This window comes from Neolamprologus multifasciatus, chromosome 3 (assembly GCF_963576455.1).
Source record: "Neolamprologus multifasciatus chromosome 3, fNeoMul1.2, whole genome shotgun sequence".
Classification (NCBI taxonomy): domain Eukaryota; kingdom Metazoa; phylum Chordata; class Actinopteri; order Cichliformes; family Cichlidae; genus Neolamprologus; species Neolamprologus multifasciatus.
In genome coordinates this window covers 34,404,121-34,412,188 of record NC_140441.1, presented here as the reverse complement: position 1 = coordinate 34,412,188, position 8,068 = coordinate 34,404,121, and the positions used below count along the sequence as shown (strand labels likewise).

At 40.1% G+C, this 8,068-nt stretch overlaps 1 protein-coding gene across 2 annotated transcripts in view; it reads right to left on the bottom strand.

Annotated features, from left to right (window-relative positions):
• The window catches only part of LOC146522737 (protein NLRC3-like), a 77,692-nt gene that overhangs the window by 29,548 nt on the left and 40,076 nt on the right, over positions 1–8,068 (bottom strand). The window lies entirely within an intron of this gene.

The window sequence follows — 8,068 nt, the reverse complement described above, 5'->3', positions numbered from 1 at the left end:
AGACCACGACTGCAGCATTTCTCATCGGAACACAAAATACTGAGAACCATCCACACTGTTGTAGGTCTTCAGATCTCGTCCAGTATAATTCAAAGCCTTGTTGATAACAATAATATAAATTGTGTGGTGTGAAGTTGTGGAGAGTTGCAGGGTTGTAGGTCAAAGAACTAGTAAACACATGGGGGAACACTCCCGCTTTGATCGTTTCTGCTCTTCTTCTCTTTTTTCTAAACTGAGCACCTGATGGTTTTGAACTTTTCTTGTCCATCTTTCATTGGTTTTAATTTTGCACTCCAGTGAACACCCATCCCCCAACCTGAGGATCACCACAACATGACCTAACAGACCTACACCTTAGTTCACAGATTCACTTTGTCTAGGGTTTATTTGTAAGATTTCGCACAACCCAGGATTCAGATCATGAATACATAATGTGCTCTATTTGGAAGCAGCAGGCCCCCCTGCCCTGTCGACAGGTTGTGTGTGAGACCTTAAATCATCAAACTGTAAATTATAAATTTTAAATTGTTATTGATCCCTTTACCCCGAGTCCTAAAGTGTATATTTATTTTCTTACTCTTCTTATATTTATTGTTTGTTTACTTGCACTGCTGTAACTGGAGCCTCGTCGTCTCGTCTCTCTATATACTGGACTGTATGTAGCGGAGATGACAATAAAGTTTACTTTGACTTCAGCAGCGAGCAGGCGCACCAAGGGCTGTCGCGCTGACTTTATAGAATTTGAAAAAACATCGGTGCAAATTATAAGTCTGTATCATAATGTCTGGTGTTTTCGTGTTTGTTGGTTTGTTTTTATTTTGTTTTATTTTGTGGGTTAGTTATTAGACACTGCTCCAGCCAGCCAGAGAATCCCCCGCCGCCCCGCCCTCTCCTCCCTGTGCCGCAAGCAGCAGGCACACCTCGCAAACGGAGGGCGCCCTTCCTCCCAGCAAATGGGCGACAGAAAACTGATTGGTGCCTATGCCATCTCCAAAATGTGCTAGCATGATGTCGGGGCAGCATGAGTGTTTTTTTTGGTTGTTTTTTTTTTTTTTGGGGGGGGGGGGGGGGGGGGGGGTTCTGCCGATGCCTGTGATGCCGCCCCCCACCACGATGCCACCCCGGGCAACCGCCCGTATCAAAAACCGCTTCTGCTAAGAGCTGTTTCATTCACGACCGACACATCATTAGTCACAGGATGGTTTAACTTATTTCATTTCACTGAATATGTGAGACAAGCTAAAGTAGCATTATATATTTATGTATAAGACACAGTGATATAATTGGCTATATTTTAATTAGTTCTCACGATGACTACGCTGAGCGATCCTGTTGGTGAACGTGGAATAAATCATCTGTAAACAAAGAACTTGTCCTTATGGTGGCTGACAGGAGTAACAGCGACTCTTGAGATAATTAACAACAAAGAAACACAACTACAATTGTACAGTGGTGGACTATAACTGCACCTGTAATAAAGGCTAATTGGGTGCCAATATGTTTAAACATCTGAATACAATATCAATGCTGTAGATCAGGCACGTGCAGAGGGGGGAGGGGGGGGCTAGAGGGGCTTGAGCACCCGCCCCTTTCCTGATGGGTGCCCAAAGTGCCCTTTTGTTGAGGCAACTTTTTAAAAAAAATTATTTATTTTTTTTTAATGTGTGTGTGCGTGCGGAGTCCTGTCTGTGCCCCTCAACAATAATATTTAACTATTAATCACAGTTTTGCTAAATAAAAGGATCTGGCTTGCATCAGTCACATGATCACATTTAACCAATGATCGCCCTTGACGGCAGAACGCGCTGGTTACGAGCCGGGAACGAGCTCACAAAGAACATGCGCATTTTTTGCGGTCCAGAGCTGTAGGAGAAACACAAATTAACTCAGAGACACAGACTGATGCGACAAAACCAGTAAGTAGGTGTAGAGTGTACACTGTAGTGTGTAGCACACAGGAGTGTTAGCTTATTACGGACACGTTGGTAAGCTGTCTTGTTGCAACTGAGGAACTGAAACAAACGAGCGTGCTGTGTGTGCAACAGCGTGACAAACATTACCTGTCCTTTTATTAACTGCACAAGTAGTGCTGGTCATAGCTGGGTAAGGCTGTCATGGGTCTGTAGCTCTGTCACCGTTTTAGAGAACATATTTAGTTTTAAAGTAAGTTTCCGGGCTTTTCCTGCCTTTCTGGAGGGATTATATTTCACTAAAAAACGATCTAATGTGCATGTCCACATAATTATGCATTATTATAATTATAATATATTAAAAAACACACGCTGTATTTTAAAGAACATACATTAAGAAGCAGATTATATTAGATTTATATTTTAAATAAGACAAAATTTGGTTTTTACAGCAGTAAAATGATTTTATCTCTACAGTTTAATAAGCTTTCTCCCTGCACAGAGTGGATAGTGAAACAAATGGAATCATCATAAATACATTATTTCATATTTATTACTTCCCCTTCCTCATTGCTTTATTATTGTAGCTCTAGTAATAAATAATAATGTAAGGATTCTGGATCAGCACAGTGATGCCCATAGTATATACTGTATTCTGAAGAAGGTCTAAAATGTCACTGTATGTGCGTGCATGTGTGTTTTATTTAGATGGATTAAAAAAATATATATTACTCATGATATAACATTGTCCAGACATGCCTGGTAAGGACATGAGGAGGGAACAGTAGGCGCTGTGTGAGGCTACTAAAGGCAGGGCTATAACATTTTTCTGTCATTATTTTATTATAGATTAAGTGTTAGGTGTGGATAATTAGATTATAGTTTATTGCAATAGCAAGTTGTGCCTTGTTCTCAGATAGACAGCACGTGGAGAGTGATATATGAAAAGATGGGATGGAAGGAAGAAGAGAAGCAAAGAGTGATTCACAGGCAGAGCCTAAATTATTTCTCACAGTTTTTTGTTGCCTTATGGTTCCAAGCGCTGTCACCAATCTTTGCATTTTGTTATTTTCTCATGACACTTGTTTAATCAGCTACCATCTCTCCTATGGACTTTTTAATGTCTACAGTCTCAGATCAACACAGCCCTGCCCTTCCCATATTAGATTCTTGATGAATGTGTGTTGTTGTTATTCAGCCTGGTTCAATGTGCCCCTTTTTAACTTTAGGCACCCGCCCCTTTAAACCTCTCTGCACGGCCCTGCTGTAGATTATGTTATTAATGCAATGGTAATGATGATGACCATGAACAATAGCAGTAAAATATTTTTCTGAACTCCACAGGGACTAGCTCATTGTTCTTCTCACAGTTTCAGGCTACGTCCACGCTAATGCGTTTTCAAACGAAAACGCATCGTTTTCTCTCGGTTTTGGCGTCCCGTCCACACTGAGACGGCATTTTCGCTCAAGGAAAACGCAGCGTTTTGAAAACGCTCTCGAAAACGGTGCTTTTGCGTTACAGTGTGGACACTGATGACACATGTTAGTCATGTGATGCATTAAATATATATTTATATGTGGCAGCAACAACTCCACCTCATTGTTAGTCCATTTAAAAAACTCTGCACTTTTCAAAGAGACGTTTCAAAGAGCCGGAAAGTAAATAAGCAGCAGACAGAAATGAGGCAGGTCTCATAGTCTTGCATTCCACGCATGCGCAGTACTGGAACGTAAGCGTTTCAGCCGTTTCAATGTGGACAAACAACTCTGTGAAAATGACTGAAAACGCTAGTGTGGACGCGGAGCGTTTTCAGACAAAAACGCCGTTTTCTAGTGTGGAAGTAGCCTCAGTCTGGAAAAGAAGTGTTTCTCAATCCCACAAGCAGCACTGTGAGCCTGTCTGCTGCGAGCAGCCGACTGGGTGACCTGTGTCTGTCAGACGCAACACAAAGCCCCATCACAGCTTTCAACTCTGCACTCAACAGTTTCATCGTTTCATATACTGATGTAATCACAGCGATTTTAGCAAAGATTATTTAGTTTTGGAATTTGGTGACCTTGGTCCATGAGAAGTCCATAACAAATAAGTTGGATATGGATGAATCTATAAGAGTTTTTTGGAAAGGTAAACAGGAGACTGTTGTTGTAAAGTGGACTGAGGAGACAGGAGAGTGGAGCTGTTTAGTTGCAAACAGACTTCAGTTCCTTGCAAAACAAATGAGCTTAAAGCAAAACCTGAAAGACATGGTGAATTGTTTTTTTTTTTTTAATTACTATGCCAACCCTTTTTAGTTTTGTAAATATTGACTATATTGAGAAATCTTATTTTATTCTTACTTTATTTTACAAATTTATTTCAGAATTAGGCCATTCAATAAAGATGGATTTTATGTCATTGGTTGTAAAGATCTGGATGGATAGTTTAATTTATTCTTTATTTTATTTTATTTTATTTTATTTTATTTTATTTTTTAATTCCATTTTAGAGTTTTATTTTTTAAGACTTGGTGAACTGCATTTTTTTTTAATAACATTGCCTACCCTTTTTAGTTTTGTTAATATTGGCAATAGTAAGAAGTATTATTGTTTGGCTTGGATGTATTTAATATATGGCATCTAATTATCATCATCATCATCATCATCATCATCGTTTATTTGTATAGCACTTTAAGAACACACCAGGCAGACCAAAGTGCTGAAGAACACAGATCAAAACAACTACCAAATTAAAAATACCATAAAATCATTACATACAATAAAATAAATAAGAAGGTGTCAGTTTCCTACAGAGTTAAAAGCCAGAGAATAAAAATAGGTTTTCAATCTGGACTTAAAGACCTGCACTGATGACGCTTGTCTAATTTGGAGGGGAAGGTTATTCCAGAGCATCGGAGCCGCAATTGAAAATGCTCGGTCTCCTCTGCATTTCAGCTGCGACTTAGGGACCGGCAGCACCAGCTGCTCAGCTGACCGGAGCGAGCGAGGAGGAACATGTGGCTTCCGCAAGTCAGATAAGTAGACAGGAGCCAGACCATTTAAAGATTTAAAAACCAATAAAAGGACTTTAAAACGAACCCTAAATTCAACGGGAAGCCAATGCAAGGAAGCGAGAACCGGAGTGATGTGATCAAATTTCCTACTACCGGTTAAAAATCGTGCCGCCGCATTTTGCACTAACTGCAGGCGTGACAAGGTGCCCGACCTGACCCTTATTAAAAGAGAATTACAATAGTCCAGACGTGAGGTGATAAAAGCATGAATAAGAGTTTGCAAATTTGGTTTGGAAAGGAAAGGCTTAACCTTCGACAGGCGTCTGAGATGATAAAAAGCCGATTTTACCACCCCATTTACATGACCTTCAAAAGTAAGCACGGAATAAGTTTAACACCAAGAATAGTCATTGAACTTTTCAGATGAGAGGTCAAATCACCAAAATCAACATCTGGAGAATCAGTAGAGCCATGTGGGCCATATAAAATTGCTTCCGTTTTGCGACCATTAAAATTCAAAAAATTATTTGCCATCCATAATTTAATATCGCTGAGACAGTCAAGCAATTTTAAAAAAAGTCAAGTAATTAGTGTTTTTAGTTTAGAATCTGATGAGGAATATTTTATTTTATTGTTTGTTGTTTTGTTTTTCTGTTTTTCCCCCTGACGGATTACCACCTTAATGTGGTGAAGGGGGTTTGCGTGCCTCAGTGACCCTAAAAGCTAGACCAGCAGAAGTTTAGCCTGCATGTGCGACACCCAAGTTGGTCTAGTTTTAGAGTAGAGGCCTGACAAAGTGCAACCCAATTACATGACAAAAACAGTTATCAAGAGCACCCTACAGCACATTTCTGTTCCTATTCTGATCGTATTGGGCTTCAGTGTTTGTTTACAGTACAGCTCCACATCCAGGGGACAGCAGGTGAAAATTATGTTACCTGTCAGCGTCCAGCTGTAGCCTGTGTTCAATATTGTTATAAACTGATATGGATCCAGGTCATGTCTTTTTTGTTTTTGTCTTTTACTTTTTAAATTCTGTTTCACTGCAACATTAAACTTTTGGGTGATGACACAAAGACTGAGAGAGCAGGATGTGCATGTTATTCAGCTTGAGCCTGGAAGCTGATAAAGAGCATTCACTAATGTGTCGTTAATTCAAACTGGAAATGTAAGGCTGGAAACCTGTTTCAGAAATCCTCTGGATCGTACCATGAATCTCATTTATTTCGCTGTTTAAAGTAGGGAAGGTGTGTTTAGATGATGCTTGCTGGTTGTAACAACCAGTATCCCCCGACACCACACCCTGAACCCACTGCTCCACTCCTCCCCTGCAGCCGAGCACAAACCACACTGACCACACACTGCTACTAAGAATCAACATGAACACAACAGAATTAACCAGCATTGTTAAAAGAACAATTATCGAGGGCAATAATTTGCTGGCTGTCTTAACTTGTTATCAGCTCCCAACACACATTATCGGCACATTTCCACACATGAGTGTTGTGAACACTGAGTGTTTATGTCACAAAACACAAACAAGCTAATTTTTCACAGTTTCAATGATTCACTGGATAAATTTACATCTGAGATAAAAACACGTTTTAGTGAAAAACTGCACATCCATGTTGTTTTCTGGAAGACAGGTTCAGAGTGACTTCCCAACAACCTGCAGACAACATTGTGATTTTGTTTCTGTGTCAGATACAAAAAGGTGAACCTTATACACACCTGATTAATGTTTATGGGACTTATCTTGCTGGTAATGATGCTTTGGTTTGTCATGTTGTTAACAACATACACCCTGTTTCTGTCTGTCATCACTGTAGCTGCATGTGTACAATGTGGATATTGATGTTATGTAACAACGAGGCGTGTGTCGACAAATCCAGGAAGTCTTTGATGAAGCTCATATTCAGGCTCACTTCTTTAAGGGACGGTGATGTCACCGATGACATCTGAAGTCTCGCTGGTTCAGAAAGTGTTTCGAGTGTTGGTGCGAGTTACGAACAGTTTCAGCTGTGACACAGAGGAGCTTGTTTCCATGGAGCCTGCTAAAAGGAGAAGGGTTTCCTCCTGTGTGGCAACACTTTGAGCTGATCTTTCTCAGTAAAATATTACACATAATGTTCACGTCAATAATGAAATGTGTTACTGCTAAAATACTCACAAGCTGTTGTTTTGTTGAATTCCAAGGTGAAGTGTTTGTTTTGTACCAAGCAACTGGGGTACAACAACAACGACGACGACAACAACACCTGATCTATGGGTATCATCTAGGCAGAGGTGCATAGATCCAAACCTTTACAGGCCTGCTGTGGGATACTCTCCTCAGTACCATGTGAAAGGGTTTTCCAAAGTCGGGGAGATTATTACCAAAAACAGAAACAAGCTCATTCCAAGCACAATGGGAGGAAAACAGAATTAATTTCTTAATAAAAATGAATAATGTCACCATCCCCTCAGTATTCATGAGCACACTCTACTAGTACAGGTACTAGTACTAGTACAGCTGCTGCGAAAACCCACAGAGCTCAGCAGCCAGCGCAACAAATTCTGGATCCTTTGCTTTTAGTTAGCACTAGCAGCACATCCTGCGTCTGATGTGAAAGGACTCTTATGCTGCGCATTGTGACTCGCAGCAATGGTCCCGGGTCAGCCCTGACTTTGTGTTAAACTAATCCTAAAGTAATAATGGTATTTCTAACCACTGATATACCACAACTTTATCCTTTCAACAGCTGCTGAAAGTTAGGGGACCTAACTGCTATCGGATATTTATATAGAGATCCTCCTATGGGCTCAAAATGTGGTCATAAATATTTTGTACTGGTAAATCAGTTTTGTACTTGTAAATCAGGATTTGTATGTGTAAAAAGAATTTGTGTGTGCGTAAAAAGATTTGTATGTGTAAAAAAGATTTGTGTGTGTAAAAAAGATTTGTGTGTGGACGTAGCCATAAAAAACCCTGCAAGTTACAAGTACGAATGTTGACCCTATTTTTCTTCCTTTCATCTGATTGGTCAATGTCATGTCAATCACAAATGTAACAATCCAGTCAGAGAACAGATGGGTTTGGCTGTCGGAGGGGCGCTTTTTTTGAACTGGAGGTCTTTGAAGGGTAATACAGTTTGAAGCTGGAGGATTATGGGCTCAAAATGTGGTCAT